The sequence below is a fragment of the Delphinus delphis genome, chromosome 6 (assembly GCF_949987515.2).
Source record: "Delphinus delphis chromosome 6, mDelDel1.2, whole genome shotgun sequence".
Classification (NCBI taxonomy): domain Eukaryota; kingdom Metazoa; phylum Chordata; class Mammalia; order Artiodactyla; family Delphinidae; genus Delphinus; species Delphinus delphis.
In genome coordinates this window covers 77,861,411-77,884,226 of record NC_082688.1, presented here as the reverse complement: position 1 = coordinate 77,884,226, position 22,816 = coordinate 77,861,411, and positions in this window count along the sequence as shown.

Here is a 22,816-nt window from a genome sequence, read left to right as displayed (position 1 = left end):
TGTGGCACACTAGCCCCCTTCAGGATGTGTTCACACAGCCAACCCCAGTCCTCTCCCTGGTATGTGACCTCCGAAGCCCGAGCTTCATCTCCTAGCCCCCACCCACCCCAGCGGGTGAGCAGACAAGACTCTCAGGCTGGTGAGTGCTACTCGGCACTGATCCTCTATGTGGGAATCTCTCCACTTTTCCCTTTCCACCCTTGTTGTTGCTCTCCTCGTGGCTCCAAAAATCCCCCGCCACCCACCCCCCACCGTGTCCATCCCTGTCTCCACCAGTGAAAGGGCTTCCTAGTGTGTGGAAACTTTTCCTCCTTCGCAGCTCCCTCCCAGAGATGCACATCCTGTCCCTATTCTTTTGTCTCTGTTTTTTCTTTTCTCTTTTGCCCTACTCAGGTACGTGGGGAGTTTCTTGCCTTTTGGCAAATCTGAGGTCTTTACCAGCGTTTGGTAGGTGTTCTGTAGGAGTTGTTCCACATGTAGATGTATTTTTGATGTTCTTGTGACGACGAAGCTGATCTCCATGTCTTACTCCTTCGCCATTTTGAAGGTCCTCTCTGCACATTGTTTTAATCAGATAGTTTCTTTTTGGGCTACTGAGTTGTGTGATTTGTTTATATATTTTGGATATTAACCCTTTATCACATATATATTTTATAAATATTTTCTGTCATTCAGTAGTTTGTCTTTATATTTTTTTGATGGTTTCCTTTGTTGTGCAGAAGCTTTTTGGTTTGATGTAGTCCCATTTTTTATTTATGCTTTTGTTGCTTTTGCTTTTGGTGTCAAATGTAAAAAGTCATTGCCAAAACTGTTGTAAAATAGCTTTCCATTATGTTTTCTTCCAGGAGTTTTCCAGTTTTACAGGTCTTAAATTTAAGTCTATAATCCATTTTCATTTAACTATCTTAAAATTTTATTTGTCAATTATACCTCAGTAGAGATGATAAAGTATGGTTAGTTTCTCAGGGTATTTTTTCGTGATCCATGTTTATAGTTCTCTGTTACTATTGTATGTAGTGTAGTCTAAACCATTTATATTCACTGTAGCATTCAATCAAGTAACCAAATTTGTCTTGCTCGGGAGAAAAGAGAAAGCTAGAAAATGAAAAACTAGATCTTTGTAGTCATATTTTTGAGCAAACATTTTTTTACACTGTAACAAATTTAAAGGTGATAAAATAAGCATACATATATCACAAAATATTTTTATTCATTTATTTAAATTTTTATTGGAGTATAGTTGATTTACAATGTTGTGTTAGTTAAAGTTGTACAGCAAAGTGTTTCAGTTAGACATACACATATATCCACTATTTTTTAGATTCTTTTCCATGTAGGTCACTGTATTTAGTAGAGTTCTCTGTGCTACACAGTAGGTCCTTATTAGTTATCCATTGGTTATATAGTAGTGTTTATGTGTCAATCCCAATCTCTCAATTTATCCCTGCCTCCTTCCCCCCACCCCAGTAACCATAAGTTTGTTTCCTACATCTGTGGCTCTATTTTTGTTTTGTAAGTAAGTTCATTTGTACCTTTTTTTTAGATTCCATATATAAGCAATATCATATGATATTTGTCTTTCTCTGTCTGACTTAGTTCACTTAGTGTACAATCTCTAGGTCCATCCATGTTGCTGCAAATAACATTTCTTTTTTTATGGCTGAGTAATATTCCATTGTATATATGTACCACTTCTTCTTTATCTATTCCTCTGTTGATGGACATTTAGGTTACTGCTATGTCTTGGCTATTGTAAATAGTGCTGCAATGAATTGGGGTGTGTGTATTTTTTGAGTTATGGTTTTCTCCAGATATATGCCGAGGAGTGGGATTTCTGAATCATATGGTAGTTCTATATTTTGATTTTTAATGAACCTCTATACTGTTGTCCATAATGGTTGTATCAATTTACTTTTCCACCAGCAGTGTATGCACGTTTGCTTTTCTCCACACCCTCTTCAGCATTTATTGTTTGTAGATTTTTTGATGATGGCCATTCTGACTGGTGTGAGGTGATACCTCATTGTAAGTTTGATTTGCATTTCTCTGATAATTAGTGATGTTGAGCCTCTTTTCATGTGCTTTTTGGCCATCTGTATGTCTTCTTTGGAGAAATGTCTATTTAGATTTTCGACCCATTTTTTGATTGGGTTGTTTGTTTTTATGATATTGAGCTTCATTAGCTGTTTGTATATCTTGGAGCTTAATCCATTATAGGTCACATTTTTTGCAATTCTTTTCCCATTCTGTAAGTTGTCTATTCATTTTGTTTATAGTTTCCTTTGCTGTGCAAACACTTTTGAGTTTAATTAGGTCCCATTTGTTTATTTTTGTTTTTATTTTCATTACTCTAGGAGGTGGATGAAAAAAGATAGTGCTATGATTTATGTCAGAGTGTTCTGCTTGGGTTTTCCTCTAAGTTTTATAGTATCTGGCTTTACATTTAAGTCTTTAATCCATTTTGAGTTTATTTTTGTGTATGGTGTTAGAGAGTGTTTTAATTTTATTCTTTTACATGTAGCTGTCCAGTTTTCCCATCACCACTTATTGAAGAGACTGTCTTTTCTCCATTTTATATTCTTTCCTCCTTTGAAGATACATGCAAAAGTACTCAACAAAATACTAGCAAACTAATCCAACAATACATGAAAAGGTTCACACATGATTATCAAGCGGGATTTATTTCAGGGATACAATGGATCTTCAATATACACAAATCAATCAGTGTGATACACCACATTAACAAACTGAAGAATAAAACCATTTGATGCAGAAAAAGCTTTTGAAAAAATTGAACACCCATTATGATAAAAACTCTCTGGAAAGTGGACATACAGGGAACCTACCTCAACATAATATAGGCTATATATGAGAAACCCACACCCAACATCATTCTCAATGGTGAAACACTGAAATTTGCTCTATGATCATAAAGAAGACAAGAATGTCCACTCTCAGCTTTTTTATTCAACATAGTTTTGGAAGTCCTAGCCATGGGAGTCAGAGAAGAAAAAGAAATAAAAGGAATCCAAATCAGGAAAGAAGAAGTAAAACTGTCAGTGTTTGCAGATGACATGATATACATAGAAAATTACAAAGATGCTCCCAGAAAACTACTAGAGCTCACCAATGAATGTGGTAAATTTGCAGGACACAAAATTAATACACAGAAATCTTTTGCATTTCTATATACCAACAACAAAAGATCAGAAAGAAAAATTAAGGAAACAATTCCATCTACCATTGCATCAAAGAGAATAAAATACATAGGAATAAAGCTACCTAAGGAGGCAAAAGACCTATACTCAGAAAACTATAAGATAGTGATGAAGTAAAAAATGAAAAACAGGTGGAGATATACACCATGTTCTTGGATTGAAAGAATCAATATTGTCAATGTGACTACACTACCCAAAGCTATGTACAGATTCAGTGCAATATCTATCAAATTAACAATGACATTTTTCACAGAATTGGAAAAAAAAATGTACAGTTTGTATGGAAACACAAAAGACCCCGATTAGTCAAAGCAATCTGGAGAAAGAAAAACGGAGGTGGAGGAATCAGGCTTCCTAACTTGAGACTATACTACAAAGCTATAGTCATCAAAACAGTTTGGTACTGGCACAAAAACAGGAATATAGATCAATGGAACAGGATAGAAAGTTCAGATATAAACCTACTCACCTACGGTCAACTAATCTATGACAAAGGAGGCACATAAAACATTTGAATAAGCTATTAATCTGTTATTCCATAATATATGAAAATAACTAAAATCAAAACCACTTTTACTGACAATTATTCCTTAGATTTTTGTCTAGGAATGCAAAGTTTATTTATAAATTAACTGAATTTAATATTAGTCTGAGGTCTCAAAGTTGACTAAAAATCTGAAAATGTAATTTAAGTTGACACATTAAAGCTACATGATTTTTAAGTATTATTAAAACTGAGTAGTAAAAATATTAATTATAAAGGATATCCATTATTAAAATGAATTTACAATTTGTGGTAACAATAATTACTTGCTCAATTTATCCAGCAAAAGTTGGAAATTGAACATTTTTTAAACTGATATATCAATCCACAACTTGTACTAATTAAAATAATACAGTACTATTTTTACAACATGGTAAAATCAAGGAGAAAATAACATTAAATCCCTCTTGTTTTTCCACCAGTCATCAATTTATCAGGCTATTCATGAGTAATTTTTATCAATTTTTTTAAATATACCTCTGTATTACCCTTGAATTTTGAATCTTGAAGTTATGACAAAAACTCAAGTGGTGGAGGAGGAGCTTCCAGTTGGAGGAAGAGTAAGACGTGGAGATCAACTTCCTCCCCACAAATAAATCAGAAATACATCTACATGTGGAACAACCCCTACAGAACACCTACTGAATGCTGGCAGAACACCTCAGACTTGCCAAAAGGCAAGAAACTCCCCACGTACCTGAGTAGGGCAGAAGAAAAAAGAAAAAACAGAGACAAAAGTATAGGGACAGGACCTGCACCAGTGGGAGGGAGCTGTGAAGGAGGAAAGGTTTTCACACACTAGGAAGCCCTTTTGCGGGTGGAGACTGCAGGTGGTGGAGGGGGAAGGCTTCAGAGACACAGAGGAGAGCGCAGCAACAGGGGTGTGGAGGGCAAAGTGGAGAGATTCCTGCACAGAGGATCCATACCGGCCAGCACTCACCAGCTGAGAGGCTTGTCTGCTCACCTGCCATGGCGGGTTGGGGCTGGGAGCTGAGGCTCTGGCTTCGGAGGTCAGATTCCACAGAGAGGACTGGCGTTGGCTGCGTGAACACACCTTAAGGGGGCTAGTGCACCACAGCTAGCCGGGAGTGTGTCTCGGAAAAGGTCTGGAGCTGCCAAAGAGGCAAGAGACGTTTTCTTGCCTCTTGGTTTCACGGTGCTTGAGGAGAGGGAATTAAGAGCACCACCTAAAGGAACTCCAGAGACGGGCATGAGCTGCAACTATCAGCGCAGACACCAGAGACGGGCATGAGACACTAAGGCTGCTGCTGCAGCCACCAAGAAGCCTGAGTGCAAGCACAGGTCACCATCCACACCTCCCCTCCTGGGAGCCTGTGCAGCCCGCCACTGCCAGGGTTCCGTGATCCTGGGGCAATTTCCCCAGGAGAACACACGGCATGCCTCAGGCTGGTGCAACGTCAAACTGGCCTCTGTCGCTGCAGGCGTGCCCCGTGTTCCATTCCCCTCCATCCCCCTCCGTCCCCCTGGCCTGAGTGAGCCTGAGCACCCAGTCAGCTGCTACTTTAACCTCATCCTCTCTGAGCAAAGACCAGATGCCCTCAGGCAACCTACAGGCAGAGGCGGGGCCAAATCCAAAGCTGAACCCCAGGAGCTGTGCGTACAAAGAAGAGAAAGGGAAATCTCTCCCAGCAGCCTCAGGAGCAGTGGATTAAATCTCCACAATCAACTTGATATACCCTGCATCTGTGGAATACCTGAAAGGACAACGAATCAAACCAAATTGAGATGGAATTTGGGAGCAAATATATGTTTCTTTTTTCTTTTTTTTTTTTTCTGAGCTGTGTGGATGACAGAATCTTGGTACTCTGGCCGGGTGTCAGGCCTGTGCCTCTGAGATGGGAGAGCTGAGGTCAGGACATTGGTCCACCAGAGACCTCCCAGCTCCACATAATATCAAATGGCAAAAATCTCTCAGAGATCTCCATCTCAATGCCAAGACCCAACTCCACTCAATGACCAGCAAGCTACAGTGCTGGACACCCTATGCCAAACAACTAGCAAGACAGGAACACAACCCCACCAATTAGGAGAGAGGCTTCTTAAAATCATAATAAGGTCATAGACACCCCAAAACACACCACCAGACATGGACCTGCCCAACAGAAAGACAAGATCCAGCCTCGTCCATCAGAACACAGGCAATAGTCCTCTCCACCAGGAAGCCTACACAAACTACTGAACCAACATTAGGCACTGGGGGCAGACACCAAAAGCAATGGGAACTACGATCCTGCAGCCTGTGAAAAGGAGACCCCAAACACAGTAAGTTAAGCAAAATGAGAAGACAAAGAAACACACAACAGATGAAGGAGTAAGGTAAAAACCCACAAGGGCAAACAAATGAAGAGGAAATAGGCAGTCTATCTGAAAAAGAATTTAGAGTAATGTTAGTAAAGATTAACCCAAATCTTGGAAATAGAATGGAGAAAATACAAGAAACGTTTAACCGAGAAGAACTAAAGAGCAAACAAAAAATGATGAACAACATAATAAATGAAATGAAAAATTCTCTAGAGGGATTCAGTAGCAGAATAACTGAGGCAGAAGAATGGATAAGTGACCTGGAAGATAAAATAGTGGAAATAACTACTGCAGAGCAGAATAAAGAAAAAAGAATGAAAAGAACTGAGGACAGTCTCAGAGACCTCTGGGACAACATTAAATGTACCAACATTCAAATTAATGGTGTCCCAGATGAAGAAGAGAAAAAGAAAGGGACTAAGAAAATATTTGAAGAGATTTTAGTTGAAAGCTTCCCTAACATGGGAAGGGAAATAGTCAATCAAGTCCAAGAAGCGCAGAGTCCCATACAGGATAAATCCAAGGAGAAACACACAAAGACACAGATTAATCAAACTATCAAAAATGAAATACAGGGCTTCCCGGTTGGCACAGTGGTTGAGAGTCCATCTGCCGATGCAGGGGACACGGGTTCGTGCCCCGGTCTGGGAAGATCCCACATGCCGCGGAGTGGTTGGGCCCGTGAGCCACGGCCGCTGAGCTTGCGCGTGCAGAGCCTGTGCTCCACAACGGGAGAGGCCACAACAGTGAGAGGCCCGCATACCGAAAAAAAAAAAAAAAGAAAGAAAAAATATTAAAAGCAGCAAGGGAAAAACAACAAATAACATACAAGGGAATCCCCATAAGGTTAACAGCTGATCGTTCAGCAGAAACTCTGCAAGCCAGAAGGGAGTGGCAGGACACATTTACAGTGATGAAAGGGAAAAACCTACAACCAAGATTACTCTACCCAGCAAGGATCTCACTCAGATTTGACAGTGAAATTAAAATCTTTACAGACAAGCAAAAGCTACGAGAATTCAGCACCACCAAACCAACCTTACAACAAATTCTAAAGGAACTTCTCTAGGCAGGAAACACAAGAGAAGGAAAAGACCTACAATAGCAAACCCAGAACAATTAATAAAATGGTAATAGGAACATACATATCGATAACTACCTTAAATGTAAATGGATTAAATGCTCCAACCAAAAGACATAGAGTGGCTGAATGGATACAAAAATAAGACCCGTATGTAGGTTGTGTACAAGACACCCACTTCAGACCTGGGGACATATACAGACTGAAAGTGAGGGGATGGAGAAATATATTCCATGCAAATGGAAATAAAAAATAGCTGGTCTAGCAATTCTCATATCAGAAAAAACAGACTTTAAAATAAAGACTATTACAAGAGTCAAAGAAGGACACTACATAATGATCAAGGGATCAATCCAAGAAGAAGATATAACAATTGTAAATATTTATGCACCCAACATAGCAGCACCTGAATACATAAGGCAACTGCTAACAGCCATAAAAGGGGAAAATGACAGAAACACAATCATAGTAGGGGAGTTGAACACCCCACTTTCACCAATGGACAGAGCATACAGAATGAAAATAAATAAGGAAGCACAAGCTTTAAATGATACATTAAACAAGAGTGGCTTAATTGATATTTATAGGACATTCCATCCAAAAACAGCAGAATACAATTTCTTCTCAAGTGCTCATGGAACATTCTCCAGGATAGATCATATCTTTGGTCACAGATCAAGCCTTGGTAAATTTAAGAAAATTGAAATCGTATCAAGTACCTTTTCTGACCACAACTCTATGAGAGTAGATATCAAATACAGGAAAAATCTGTAAAAAAAGACAAACACATGGATGCTAAACAATACACTACTTAATAACCAAGAGATCTATGAAGAAATCCAAGAGGAAATCAGAAAATACTTGGGAACAAATGACAATGAAAACACGATGATCCAAAACCTATGGAATGCGGCAAAAGCAGTTTTCAGAGGGAAGTTTATAGAAATACAATCCTACCTTAAGAAACAAGAAACCTCTCAAATAAACAAGCTAACCTTACACTTAAAGCAGCTAGTGAAAGAAGTACAAAAAAACCCCAAAGTTAGCAGAAGGAAAGAAATCATAAAGATCAAATCAGAAATAAATGAAAAATAATGAAGGAAACAGTAGCAACGATCAATAAAACTAAAAGCTGATTCTGTGAAAGGATAAAAAAAGTTGATGAACCATTAGCCAGACTCATCAAGAAAAAAAGGAAGAATACTAATCAATAGAATTGGAGATGAAAAAGGAGAAATAACAACTGCCAAGCAGAAATACAAAGGGTCATGAGAGATTACTACAAGCAACTCTATGCCAATAAAATGGACAACCTGGAAGAAATGGACAAATTCTTAGAAAAGCACAACCTTCTGAGACTGAGCCAGGAAGAAATAGAAAATATGAACAGACCAATCACAAGCACTGAAATTGAAACTGTGATTAAAAATCTTCCAACAGACAAAAGCCCAGGACCAGATTGCTTCACAGACGAATTCTATCAAACATTTACAGAAGAGCTAACACCCATCCTTCTCAAACTCTTCCAAATATAGCAGGGGGAGGAGCACTCCCAAACTCATTCTACAAGGCCACCATCACCCTGATACCAAAACCAGACAGAGATGTCACAAGGAAAGAAAACTGCAGGCTAATATCACTGATGAACATAGATGCAAAAATCCTCAACAAAATACTAGCAAACAGAATCCAACAGCCCATTAAGAGGATCATAAACCATGATCAAGTGGGGTTTATTCCGGGAATGCAAGGATTTTTCAATATATGCAAATGAATCAATGTGATACACCATATTAAGAAATTGAATAATAAAACCATATGATCATCTCAGTAGATGCAGAAAAAGCTTTTGACAAAATTCAACACCAATTTATGATAAGAACTCTCTAGAAAGTAGGCACAGAGGGAACTTACCTTAACATTATAAAGGCCATATATGACAGACACACAGCCAATATCGTCCTCAATGGTGAAAAACTGAAACCATTTTCACTAAGATCAGGGACAAGAAAAGGTTGCCCATTCTCACCACTATTATTCAACATTGTTTTGGAAGTTTTAGCCACAGCAATCAGAGAAGAAAAAGAAATAAAATAAATCCAAATTGGAAAAGAAGAAATAAACCTGTCACTGTTTGCAGATGACATGATACTATACACAGAGAATCCTAAAGATGGTACCAGAAAACTACTAGAGCTAATCAATGAATTTGGTACAATAGCAGGATACAAAATTAATGCACAGAAATCTCTGGCATTCCTATATACTAATGATGAAAAATCTGAAAGTGAAATCAAGAAAACACTCCCATTTACCATTGCAACTAAAAGAATAAAATACCTAAGAATAAACCTACCTAAGGAGACAGAAGACCTGTGTGTAGAAAACTATAAGACACTGGTGAAAGAAATTAAAGATGATACAAATAGATGGAGAGGTATACCATGTTCTTGGATTGGAAGAATCAACATTGTGAAAATGACTGCAGTACCCAAAGCAATCTGCAGATTCAATGCAATCCCTATCAAAGTACCACTGGCATTTATTCACAGAAGTAGAATAAAAAATTTCACAATTTGTATGGAAACACAAAAGACCCCAAATAGCCAAAGCAATCTTGAGAAAGAAAAATGGAGCTGGAGGAATCAGGCTCCCTGGCTTCAGACTATACTACACAGCTACAGTAATCAAGACAGTATATACTGGCACAAAAACAGAAATATAGATCAATGGAACAGGATAGGAAGCACAGAGATAAACCCATGCACCTATGGTCACCTTATCTTTGATAAAGGAGGCAGGAATGTACAGTGGAGAAAAGACAGCCTCTTCAATAAGTACTGCTGGGAAAACTGGACAGCTACATGTTAAAGAATTATATTAGAACACTCCCTAACACCATACACAAAAATCAACTCAAAATGGTTTAAAGACCTGAATATAAGGCCAGACACTATCAATCTCTTAGAGGAAAACATAGGTAGAACACTCTATGACATAAATCACAGCAAGATCCTTTTTGAGCCACCTCCTAGAGAAATGGAAATAAAAACAAAAATAAACAAATGGGACCTAATGAAACTTAAAAGCTTTTGGACAGCAGAGGAAACCATAAACAAGATGAAAAGACAACCCTCAGAATGGGAGAAAATATTTGCAAATGAAGCAATTGACAAAGAGTAAATCTCCAAAATTTACAAGCAGCTCATGCAGCTCAATGTCAAAAACACAAACAACCCAATCCAAAAATAGGCAGAAGACCTTAGTAGACATTTCTCCAAAGAAGATATACAGATTGCCAGCAAACACATGAAAGAATGCTCAACATCATTAATCATTAGAGAAATGCAAATTAAGACTACAATGGGATATCATCTCTCACAGGTCAGAATGGCCATCATCAAAAAATCTACAAACAATAAATGCTGAAGAGGGTGTGGAGAAAAGGGAACCCTCTTGCACTGTTGGTGGGAATGTAAATTGATACAGCCACTATGGAGAATAGTGTGGAGGTTCCTTAAAAAACTAAAACTAGAACTAGCATATGACCCAGCAATCCCACTACTGGGCAAATACCCTGAGAAAACCAAAATTCAAAAAGAGTCATGTACCAAAATGTTCTTTGCAGCTCTATTTACAATAGCCCAGAGATGGAAACAACCTAAGTGTCCATCATCGGATGAATGGATAAAGAAGATGTGGCACATATATACAATGGAATATTACTCAGCCATAAAAAGAGACGAAATTGAGCTATTTGTAATGAGGTGGATAGACCTAGAGTCTGTCATACAGAGTGAAGTAAGTCAGAAAGAGAGAGACAAATACCGTATGCTAACACATATATATGGAATTTAAGAAAAAAAATGTCATGAAAAACCTAGGGGTGAAACAGGAATAAAGACACAGACTTACTAGAGAATGGACTTGAGGCTATGGGGAGGGGGAAGGGTAAACGGTGACAAAGCGATAAAGAGGCATGGACATATATACACTACCAAACGTAAGGTAGATAGCTAGTGGGAAGCAGCCACATAGCACAGGGAGATCAGCTCGGTGCTTTGTGACCGCCTGGAGGGGTGGGATAAGGAGGGTGGGAGGGAGGGTGACGCAAGCGGGAAGAGATATGGGAATATATGTATATATATAACTGATTCATTTTGTTGTGAAGCTGAAACTAACATACCGTTGTAAAGCAATTATACTCCAATAAAGATGTTAAAAAAAAAAAAAGAAAAAAAAATAAATAAATAAAAGATTCATATACCACAATGTTCACTGCAGCTCTGTTTACAATAGCCCGGACATGGAAACAACCTAAGTGTCCATTGACAGATGAATGGATAAAGAAGATGTGGCACATATATACAATGGAATATTACTCAGCCATAAGAAGAAATGAAATTGAGTTATTTGTAGTGAGGTGGATGGACCTAGAATCTGTCATACAGAGTGAAGTAAGTCAGAAAGAGAAAAACAAATACCGTATGCTAACATGTATATAGGGAATCTAAAAAAAAAAAAAAATGGTGCTGAAGAACCTAGGGGCAGGACATGAATAAAGACGCACATGTAGAGAATGGACTCTAGGACACGGGGACGGGGAAGGGTAAGCTGGGACAGAGTGGGAGAGTGGCATGGGCATATATACACTACCAAATGTAAAATAGATAGCTAGTGGGAAGCAGCTGCATAGCCCCGGGAGATCAGTTCGGTGCTTTATGACCACCTAGAGGGGTGGGATGGGGGTTATGGGGATATATGTATATGTATGGCTGATTCACTTTCTTATAAAGCAGAAACTAACCATTGTAAAGCAATTATACTCCAATAAAGATGTTAAAAAAAAAGAAAAACTCAAGTGGCTTGCTTTTCTTTTTCTTTTTCCTAAATTTCAGGGTTGTCTAGAAAAATAAAGGTTTAGAAAGTAAACATATATAATAAAAAACAAACAGTTTAATATTTATATATTCATTTTGATAATTATTTATATTCGATATTTAAGAGTGTACATATAATCACACAGTGTATTTTCTTTTATGACTAATTAATCTCCAGGCTTCTCAAAAGAATGGGAAAAACAGAAGAGGAAAGACCAAAAGCAAAAGAGAAAGGAAGCTGGTTTCTCACAGAAATGAAGTTATCAGTGTAAAAGGCAAATTATCTTTCATCTTCAATATGGAAGTAAAGTTTAGATGCAGAAAACCTTATGTGAACATCTACTCTCAAAGAAACTAACTCCACATGTTTATTACTTTCTTTTAAACAGTGAGTCATCTTTTAAAGATATTTACAGAGTAAAGAAAATCTTGTGTAGATACATTTTTCTCACTGACATCATTTTCCTTTTGCCTAAAGGACTAACTTTACCATTTCTTATAGTAATCATTCATCAACTTTCATATGTCAGAGGAAGTCTTTATTTCTCCTGTTTTTGAAATATCTATTGACTGGGTTTAGAATTATAGGTTCACAGTATTTTCTTTATATTTCTTGTCCTTAGGGTTTGTTGAAGTTACTTGACCTGTGGTTTATACTTTTCATAAAGTTCAGAAATTTTTCAGTGATTATTTTTGCAAATACACCCCCATATCCCCAGCCCTATTCCTTCAGTTTCTCCAGTTATAGGAGTATTAGACCAATTGTAGTTTACTTCTTTTTTCTTTGTTTCATATTTTTTTAACTTTTTGATTTGAAATAATTGTAGAGTCACAGGAAATATCAAATATACAGGGAGGTTTAATGAGCCCTCCGTTCTGCTTCCTCCCGTGTTGACATCTTACATAACTTTGCTATTGACAGTCCAATATGCAAACCAAAAAATTGACATTGTGTAATTCAGAGAGGTTATTCAGATTTTAAATTATGCATTTACTCGTTTGTGTGTTGTGTGTGTCTGTATGTATTTATACTCCATTTATCAGTGCATAGCTTCATGAAGATGAAGCTACAATGAAGATAGAGAACTGGCTACTCCTTTACCTCATTCCTCACCCTGGTCTAAATCTCTCACCCCTGACAACCACTAATCTGTTATTCTCCATCTCTGTAACTGTTTTTCATTTCCTAAATATTCTGTAAATGCTATCACACAGTATGTAAATTTTTAAGATTAGATTTTTTTTTCCTCACTCAGATAATTCCCTTGATGTCTATCTAAGTTATTACATGTAGCAGTAGTTTCTTCATTTTTAGTGCTGAGTAGTGTTTCATGGTATGGATGTAACAGTTTGCAGACGTTCGCCCACTGAAGGATATTTGGGTTATTTCCAGTTTGGGCCTTTTACAAATGAAGTTCTCTGAACATTTGTGTACAGCCTTTCTCTTGCACATAGGTTTTCATTTCTGTATCATAAATGCTCGAGTCAGTGTTTCATTGTGTATAGTTTCTACTGTTTTTTTTTTCAAGCTCACTAATCTTTTCTCCTACAGTATGCGATCTATTAATCCCATCCAGTGTATTTTTCATTTTAGACATATTTTTCATCTCTGGATGATTGATTTGGGTCTTTAAAAAATATCTTCCTTATCCCTGCTTAATATTCTCAATATTTTCCTATCTTCTTGTCTATATGGTATCTTATAATAATAACTATTTTAATGTCTTTATCAACTAATTCTGTCATCTGTTATTTCTTTCTCTGTTTCTATTGATTGATTTTTCCTGCATCTTATGTCTGGTAATTTTTTTTTTTAATTGAATGAAAAACATTCTGAATTTGATTTTTCTGGGTATTAGATATTTCTGTATTCCTGTAAATATACTTGAGGTTTGTTCTCTGGTGCAGTTAAGTTTCTTGGTAACAGCTTGACTTTTTAAGGGTATGTGTCATTTAGGGTCCAGCAAGAGAAGTAGCAGAACCATTAGGATGAAGGATGAATATATACATAGGAAATGAGTGAATTGGCTTATTCAGTGTGGGGCTGGTTAAGTGGTTTCTACAAGGCTATTTCTGTATCTAAAGCTAGAGCTCAATGTCCACAGGGTAGGCAGTCTGATGAAAAACTTGGAAATAGCCTGGAACCCCATGAACTGGAACCTCATAAGGATTAACTAAAATTCATGTCCTTTTTTTCTTGCCTCTGAAGTAGTTGAGAAACGTATGCTGCATAAGTCATTGCCCTTCTTGTAACTAAACATACATGGCCCAGGAGTCAGAAACTGAATGAAGATCCAGAGAGAACAGTTAGCAGCCACAGGCCCAGCGGCTACTCTGGGTCAAGGAAGTGCGTCAGCAGATTAACAACAATACGTGTGTCTGCATCAGAATGGCTGCTCCCTTGCTTGAGTCCTCCAACTCCCACCAGAGAATTACCCTTGGAACCTCCTTGAAACAAGAAGCACACTAGAAAGGCAATTCTGAAATGCTGTTAGAATTTCCAGAACAGCCTTAAGTCAAGTCTAATTTTGTTTTACTACTGAAGTAATTTCTTTCTGAGTACTCTTCCCAATGTGCCATGAATTCCATGTTTTTCTACTCTGGTGATAGGAACACAAATTATTCTTAAACCTATAGAGCTCCAGGTCTCTCTCTTCCTTTCAGATGAGTTTGAGTAGTTTCCTCACACACATGTACTGCTTACTACTCAGCACCCTCTGCAGATATCTGGAGCTCCTCTCCCCACCCTCTCTTTTTCTCTGCAGTTCTGTCCTCTCCAGTAGTCTATCCTGAGAATTTTAGCTCCTTGGGTTCCCTGAAATCCTCACTCAGTCTTTGCAACTCAATCAGAGTCTTCCTGGCTTTCCCCCTTCCTGTTCTGTGTCCTGGAAACACTCTGTTCAGTAAGTGGTGGTGGTTGTAGGGTTTACCTCATTTTCTGTCCCTCTGCCAGAAACATTGACTTGGTTGGCTGATATCCAGTGTCTGAAAATGTTTGTTTCATATATTTTGTCACCATTTTAAAGTTGATTTTGAGGAGAAGGGGAGATCCAGTTTTTATTTTTCCAGCTTGGCTGAAAGAAGTATTCTCTGTTAGATTTAATATTATTCTGATTCACCCTTTCTGGAGGGCATAATCTTCCAGAGATTTTTTTTAGGCAAGAGAATATTTTATTCATCCTGTCCCCTCCTATTGATGGGTCCTGAACTTGAAACTTTGTCTCCATAGCCCAGTAAAACTTGAGAAAAAACTGCTCTTCTTTTCACAGTTTTGTATTTTTGCCTCTCACCTTGCACTGCTGCAGAATTTACCTTTCTTGGGGGAAGTTATGGTGAAACTGGTTGTTGCTGAAATCTCTAGTGTCAATATCTTCTCCATGAAATCATCAAATTCACAGCTGGTTTCCCTATCCAGTGACAGTTGCCCTCTTTCTTTGTAGAACATTTCAGTATCTTGTCTTTTCCCTTAATCAGCACATGGCCCCACTGAAAAAATGCCTGCTCATTGTAAATCACCTCTCTGAAGTTTTGTCCTCTAATTATAGCTCCTTTTGTCTTTGCTGTCCCATCAGTTTTCAAAAATATTTATAATACTTTTAAAATACAAACTTGTATTCTTCTGCCACAAGGCTACTCCATTTACCCAAAAGTAGAAGTCAACTGTTACTTTTTAAATTATGGTTTTCTGATATTCAGATATATACATACATGTATATATACAAATATACATATGTATATACATATACACATATATTTAAATATATACATATACATTCAAATATATACACATATACATGTATATTCAAATATATACAAATAAACATACATAATATATATACATATATATCTCCATAATGCCATTTTGATTATATTTATATCTTTATAATTATTTTGTTATAACTGTAGTTTTAAGCAACATACAAAATAATGCTACTGGGTCATCTATGTGTATCTTGTGTTGCCTTCATATTGAAATTCTTATGTAAACTTTGAGACTTTATATTTATTCAGTTTATAGCATATTTGAAAAAATAATGTTTCTCCTTAGCATATAGAAATTAAGACAAGCATTTATTAAGTACTAAGTTCTAGAAGGTAAGCAAAGGATTCATACATTTATTATATCTCTGAGGTTTTAAAATATTTATTTCTGCTGGGTACAGCATAAATAGATTAAGTTTTTATAAATAAAGCAGGATTTGTGGCCATATTGTAGAACAAATTAGCCAATGATATCTCTCACTCTGATATTAAATGGACATTCTTTTCAAAGAAAGGAATTAAAAAATATTGCTCTGACTCTGAACTACACGGAACCTTAAGAGATGGTTTAGACTTAAAACATACATTTTGATATTCCAAATTAGATGAGTATTGCAGATTCCTTATACAAGGAACATACTCTTTAGAAGGCTGGTATTGGATAATAGATGAATAAATGCACTGGAGTCATGAAGAGGTGGGAAAACTGGAGTCCTGATTCTAGTATTTGTTTTCCTGTGTAGTAGGGAGGTCTGTTAGCTCCTTTGAGCATTTGTAATAGCTATTAAATAATTCTGACCCATGCCTTGTTTGGCTGACAAGCTGTCGTGAAAAGTAAATGAGATAAAAGATACAAAATCAATTTATAAACATAAAACTATGAAAATTTATGTAACCATATTCAGGAAACTGAGTTTCCCAGATTTATATTTCATTTAAGTGTAGTGCTTTTTAAGTTCTTATTAAGATAAGAGCATTGGAAGCAGCATGCTCTGCTGTGTAATATTTTAGTTGGGGATAGGGCTGATAGAAATCAGATGTTTTTCCTGACTGAGTGGTTGAGAAAAAATAGACATTCATATTTATACCTAAAAATTAGCAATGTTCTTGCTTATTTTAAACTTCCAATAATAATAAAACCACAGCTCTTGAAGTGTGCCATGTAAGCAATTTTGCTTTTGAGCCCTTTAAAGCCAGAGATTGATTGTGAGGAAAGCCTAGACACACACCTATATCTTGAGTAATAATCAGGAGTGAAAAATATATATCGGTGCTTTTCTCCAAAGACAGAGTTTTCAGTCTGCTAATGATGGATAGAATAAAGCCTCAAAACTCTACTTTCTTATTTGTTTTGGATTTGTATGGTATATAGCCCAAAAGATTCTTAATATAGAATGAATGTACTTTTTTCATGCCGGATGCTATGACTTGAATCTCATAAGACAGGACATAATAACATGACATGCTTCTCAATACCTTTGATCCCATTTGATAAAGAACAAATCTTCAGTTTCCCATATTTCTATTAAAAATACAGCTGCCTCTGCAGCAGAGATTCAGAAATCCCAAAGATCAGACAACTAGGGAAAAGCTCTCTGGCAGACTCAACTGGTATATCAGTGCTCTGAGGAAAAGGATGTGTGGGAGCAGCAGAGCTTACCCTGGTTACTTCAGTTGAATAACTTAGATAAATATCGTAATATGAAAGAAAGAAAACTAGCTGAGACTACATTTTTAAAAGATATTTTCTTCTTCAACATCCTGTTTTATCTACCTACAATATCAACCAGCTGTATTTATAAATAGTACATAGAACTGGTTAAGAGTTGAGGTTCTAGTGTCAACAAATATGGGCCATAACTAGGCTCTGCCAACAATTAGGTTAGATATCGTAAACTAAGGCTCCATTTGTGTATGTGCCAAAGGGTAAATAAAACCCATGATGGCTACCTCGCAGAGTTAGTAAAATTGAGACTATGATTGTACAGTACTTAATACAGTCTAATGGGTGGAGTGGCCTGGAGTACAGTACTGGTAAATGTTATTAATAATAATTATATACATTATACATATGATCATATTAATTATTAAAAAGACACAACATCTATTATGGTCTCATTATTGGGTGGCACTAACAAATACATTCTACTTAGATTCAGGTTTATGAGGGATTATAATGAATCACTCAGACACTACTGATTGTCTAGGGCATGCAGTACTAAGGATTTTTACCATTTTGAGTCTCATTCAGAAAGACTCCGAATGGTGCACTATTGAAAAGAAGGACATTGGACATTGGACAAGGATTCTCCCTAGTTGTCATGGTGACCCACACATTCCAAAATGTGTGGAAAATTAACTGATAATGTCAGCATTTAAAAAGCCTAAGTACTAGCTTCAAATACAAGGTTTTGAGTTAAAATGCTGTAAGTGGACAATGGTCATTTTCAAATCAATCTTGCCCTTTACCTCGCAGTTAAATTTCTTCAAATAACACCTACTATTTTCAGAGCAAACTGAATGGACTTCTGTATGATTGAACCCTATAGTCAGGTTAAACTCTAAGGGAAAAAAAAAGCCATACTCTAACACTAATATTTTCATTCTCTGTTGCTTGGTTGAAAAAGAAATGACAGACCAAGAAATTTATGTTACTTTGTTTGAGCATAAGATGGTCCTTATCCAAACCCATTCTTACTTTAAGAATGGCAATGAGAGAAATGTCATTTGTGAAGGTTATTTACTGGAAAAAATACAAATTCTAGAATGAAGGTTATGAATTTAAATTCTACACCTATTAAATACTAGCTAGATGACCACAGGGTTAAATAATTTTATATAATTATACCTATGCCCAATTTTCCTTATCTCAAAAGACAGAAAGGCCCTCTATCTTATAGGAATATTAGATGGAATAACTAAAATAACATTAATGATAATTAAAATTCAAATTTTGTAAACAGACCTTCTTGGAATGTTTGTTATGTTTCTGGCACTCTGTTTATTAATTAGACGTATTTATTTATCTATGAATGATTTAAACAGTGCCTGGATATAAGGACTGTAATAATTTTTTTACTCTTTATATAAAATCTTAAATTACCTCATATATGCATGGCTCTGTGATGAGGAAGTATAACACAGTATGATTATCTCCTTTTTCTTATCTCCACTCTTAGACTGTGAGCTTTCAGAAACTTGGAAAGAGACTGTCCCTTGAAAGTTCAAAGATAAAACATTTTGGCAAAGTATATTACATCCTCAGTAATGTTTGTTTAATGAATGAATACAAATAAGTAAACTCTGGATTGATAAACTCCAGGAAATAGATTTAGTTAAAGATAGGTGCTTTAAAATTCAAGGAACACTATAAGGAAATAATCACCTAGATAGAGCAAGGCAAAGCCTATTTAAATGCCACACAATTGACATAGAAAAAAGTATTATAAATTCAGAGAAAGAAGGCACTTTTAGGAGTCACAGTTAGATTTGAATAAAGTTCTGCAAGTGGGACCTGGAGATATGAAATAGAGAGAAGACTACTGCAAGGCAGGAGACGGCATATATCAAGACCTACAGAACTGAATAACTCTAACATCTTCATAGCATACGGAACAGGCTGCTGTGGATTCCTAAATATCTGTGTAGCAGAATGGGGAGATGAGGTTGAATGGAAACTTTGGTCTGCTTTGACCTTATTAATAGTTATCTATTGAGGTTTGAGCAAGGGTTTGCTATAAGAATTATATTTACATACTGTTCATTTACGTAAATGACAGATGGAGAGGGAAATAATTTGGGAACCTAGGACCCTTTAGGCTCATATTAAAATTCTATACCTATGGTAAAATAATCTAGGCTTAGATGATAATGTTGAGAACATAAGGGAAAGCATAGATATAGGAGGTAATAAAATGAAGCCACAGGAAGAGTTAATGAAATGAGTCCAGAAAGCTACAAATAAACTTCTAAGTGGAATCGGTAATAGATTTCCTAAAAATTTTGATGATTTTTTAATTTGATTGCCTAAAGTTTCTCAAATGTTTGTGAAATACGATTATAGGGAGATAATAATGTTATATGAACAAATACAGGTATATGGTCACTAAGTTCAAAAAGTTGACGGTTTAAAATATAAAACTGATTTCCTAATTCAGTGATTACTATAATGTCTAAGATATTAATACAGTAATTATTATTTGTACTGAATATAGTTGATTTATGGTGTTATATTAGTTTCAGTTGTACAACCTAGTAATTCAATATTTTTATAGATTATACTCCATTTAAAATGATTACAAAATAAAGGCTATATTTCCCTGTGCTGTATAATATGTACTGGTTGATTATCTACTTTATATATAGTAGTTGTACTTCTTAATCCCCTACACCTATCTCGCCCCTCCTCTCTTCTCTCGCCCCACTGGTAACCACTAGTTTGTTCTCTATATCTGTGAGTCTGTTTCTGTTTTGTTATATACATTCATTTTTTAAATTTACTTCAGAGTTCATCTCTAGGTAGAGTTTTACTCTATCTAACCAAAGTCTGAGCACTCACTCCTAGGGAGCACTTTACAAATGCTAACCAATGAAAGCTTTTGTCAGTCCTTTTAAGTGTTCAACTAATCCCAAGATATAGAGGCAATTATTCACAAGTTAGTCTATTTACACATCAGTTTTGGTCACAGTGATTACCTAAATATTAATTAGTTACTATGACTAACCTCTCTAATTTAGCCTAGTCTAGGAATTGGGAATCCCAGTCCTGTACTTGAATCTGGACACTATCTCCAGATAATACAGATTTCTGTTTTTATTTCAAATAAATGATTTCAAATGAAAGTAGTTTTATCATTCTTATTAAGAGAATTTTTTGTTTTTTTTTTCAACTCGAATTCAGAGACCTTAAAACCATCTTTGTGGGCTTCCCTGGTGGCACAGTGGTTGAGAGTCCGCCTGCTGATGCAGGGGACGCGGGTTCATGCCCCGGTCTGGGAGGATCCCACATGCCGCGGAGAGGCTGGGCCCATGAGCCATGGCCACTGAGCCTGCGCGTCCGGAGCCTGTGCTCCGCAACGGGAGAGGCCACAACAGTGAGAGGCCTGCGTACCGCAAAAAAACAAAAACCATCTTTGTAACAGAATTGCCTAAGGATAATAATGGATCATAATTTTCTTTTTTATTTTATTATTTGTTTACTTTTTTGGTAAATTCCTTCATAGGCTTTAAGCATTGCATGTTAACACTCAGAAATAGAAGAATATATTTCCTCTCCAGATGATCTTTATTTTGAATATTTGTTTAAGCCTTTGAGAGCTGGAGCTCCCTGTACATTTTATCATATCAGTAATTGTTCACCTCTCTTTTAAATTTATTCTTTGCCTAAAAAAGAGCAAGCAGCATTTTTTCCAAGACTGTATATGTCCTATCATTCTCATCCCTAATTGCACAATAACAGAGTAAAATTTATTTGTAATATTTTACAACGGTGGCTTTTTCAAGAGTCAAAATATCACTGAGTTCACTAACATCTGGAAAAGACATACTAAAAATCAAACTATCACACAGAAAGAATATTGGGACTAGAGGAGATACTCCTACACAAAAGTCCTGCTTGTGGCTACATAGTTCTCTGGTTGGCACATTGAGACTTTCAAGTATTCGTTGAATTGCATTGAGAAAGGAGAGAGGACTTCTGCGTGGCATTTAGGGGCAAAGTGCCCTCCCATACCCCGCCTGTATTTCAGGATTCTTTTTCTTTGAGACTTAAAATTATGGAGTGAGGCACAAAGGAGAGCAGTAGTGTGCGTGCATAGTCAGGTGGCGTGGGTCCTGATCTCTGTCTCTTCCCCATTCTCAACACTATACTTGCCTCTTGTTCCTATTGCTTGTCCCAGTCCTACTGCTAACTTCCCTCTTTCATTAAATATTTCTTTTGGATAATCTTATCTATTTCAGATGCTTCTTAGCTCCAGAAAAATATAGCCAGGTCCAGATTGTCTGTCTCTAATAGGATGCTTCATCGGCACTAAGTTCTAAAGTAATATTATTATCGCCAAACTCCAGCCCTTAAATATGTGGGGGTTTTTTCCTTGAAATTCTCTAAGACAATTTTAACACTTGACTTAGGCACATAAGGCAAATAAGTCATTGATATTGATACTCTCTTCTCCACATCAAAAGATGACTGAATTCTAGCCATTATACCTTTAAAAATCTTTAATATATTCCATCTCTGTTATCCTCGCTTGTACTATTCCAATTACTCTTTATGAATAATTGTCATATTCATGTTGCAACTTACTTTACAATTGTTTTTCTTTATTCCTGCTAAGTGTTTTATGTATATTTCCCTCCTGCATCATTTTCAGCATGCATAATTGTATGTTTTCCACCATTCATGTTAAAAAATTAATTGGCTTTAACACTATTCTATGCCTAACAGGTAGAACAGTGAAAATAAATTAACTATCTTTATTGATCTTATATTTTGGTGGGGACACCAAGAACAACTATTCACTTAAAGTAAGAGGATTTCAGACAATGATAGTGATAGTGACAAATGCCAATGACCAAATTAAACCTGGGTGATGGGATAAAGATTTTGACAGATGTGGTAAGTACAGAGTTGTTATTAGAAGGTCAAAGAAGGCTTCTACAGTAAGGGGATTTTTGACCTGAAACCTAAATGATGAAGAGGAAATCATGCAAACGTATGGGTGAAGAATGTTTTTTTTTTTTTTTTTTTTTTTTGCGGTACGTGGGCCTCTCACTGTTGTGGCCTCTCCCGTTGCGGAGCACAGGCTCTGGACACGCAGGCTCAGAGGCCATGGCTCATGGGCCCAGCCGCTCCACGGCATGTGGGATCTTCCCGGACCGGGGCACGAACCCGTGTCCCCTGCATCGGCAGGCGGACTCTCAACAACTGCGCCACCAGGGAAGCCCGTGAAGAATGTTTTAATAGAAGTTCACATACTAAAAAGACCCAGGGCTGGATAAACTTGGCATA